This window comes from Phoxinus phoxinus (assembly GCF_949152265.1).
Source record: "Phoxinus phoxinus genome assembly, chromosome: 1".
NCBI lineage: Eukaryota > Metazoa > Chordata > Actinopteri > Cypriniformes > Leuciscidae > Phoxinus > Phoxinus phoxinus.
In genome coordinates, this window is record NC_136876.1 from 18,070,411 (window position 1) to 18,072,322 (window position 1,912).

Genomic DNA, 1,912 nt, shown 5'->3' on the forward strand with positions numbered 1-1,912 from the left:
TGAGAAGACAAGAATGAAAGGATCAGAGTCGAAGGAAAGGAGGTGCAGAGGTCAATCAGGAGAGCACCAGATCAGGTCAGGAGATCAAAATCTGTCTGAATAATGGAATTCCACAAAGATTCAAAGGAGTTAATGGAACAGGAAATAAAGCCACGATCTGATTACAGTTCAAACAGTGTTCCGCCTTTTGGAATTTTTTCAAATTCAGACGGAACTTTAAGCTTCATGTTCACCACACATATTCAGATTCTAAACTAGCAATATGATCATGGGAAGTATGTTGTCCAGAATTCCACAAAATACTCTTTATTATAATATGTCATCATTATAATTATTTTTGTGCGCTTAAGTGAACTATATAGGCTATTTTTTTTTCACATGTATACTATTAATCATAGATGATTTATAACCAAATTCCCACAGGGCATTAGACCCTTAGAGGATTCACTTGTCTTTCCTGTTGGGTGATGTAGTGTCCTTTCAAAATTCACCTGTCCATGTAAAGAAGACAAACAACCCAGCGGCAGTTCAGTCCCAGAGGAACACTGCAAGCAATTGTCCTAATGAGTCATCCATGTTTGACCCTTTGAAAACATATTTCCTTTGGCATACTACTCATGCTAATTTTGCAGTGTGCATTGTGCACAGTATGCATGACCTACTAAATTTGGCTAAATGTGCAGTATATAACCAGGACACAATAAATTACTATATCCTACTTTTTATTAGTTTGAGTTTAGTCGGAAATGTTTAAAGATGCATTATACTAATATATAGCTTACTGTTTAAAAAAAAAAGCATTATGCAGTGATTTATCATTTTTAATTAGTAGCTAGTATGCTACATTGCTGTCACATGACCTGATGATAAGGTTGCATGTTTAATTCAGCAACTGGCATTCAGTTAGCATAAATAAAAATGGCTATTTTGAATCCAAGTGTGTTAATGTAAAAAATCATTCGAAAATTGGCATTCTTTGCACAACATTCATTTTGATTCACACAAAACACGTTTTTGCGGTCAGAATGTGAGACGCAGGTCAGTGGAATGACAAAAAAAAGCAAGGTCTAGAAACGTATTTTCTAAAAGTTGAACTTCTTTTAACTTGAGCACGGCACACGTTTAGAGTGTGGTGTCTTGCATGAGACCTTCGCAAAAGATGCAAATGCAATTGTCAATCACGTCCTTCTAGCACATTTACATAGAAAAACATTGGAAGAGTATAGCGGAGTGGAATGGAAAAACTCGTGCTGTTTGAACAGTTAATTGTTGTATGTGAATGCAAATATTAATATCTCCATTATCTGATCAGACTGCCAAACATTTTTTTGCATGAAACTGAATGTAAAATAACTGATGTTTTATTAATTAACTCTTTCCCTGCCTGCCATTGACATAATTTTCTGCATAATCCATGTTTTCAGTGTTATAGGGGACGCTATTACACATCTTCTGTTAGAGTGCAAAATCTCCAGATCAAAAAAATCAGGTGAATCAGCAGAAACGAGCGATAAGCTGCGTCCAAATTCAGAGGCTGCATCCTTCGAAGGAGGATTGCATCACCGCGGCGTGACGAAGGCATTTGACTGTATTGGGTTTCAACTAAAACCAGATTTAACTACAATTTTTGAACCACAGTCCTGTAGTGTGATGTTTCCTACGCCAACCGTCAAATCAAAAACCAATAGAAGCTGATGACGCAATTAGTGAGAAAACAACAAACCACCACTTGCTCCACACACACGTCTTTGTTTTTTCCCCGTTTTCTTTTCAAGAGAAGCCATGATCACAATTAACACATGATTGTTTTTGTTTTCTATCCACCATTTCTATCCCGCATGTAAATGCAGCTCACAGTCACCGAACGTGTCACGGATTGATGATGTAAAACTCCCGATCTTACGTGTGTCCG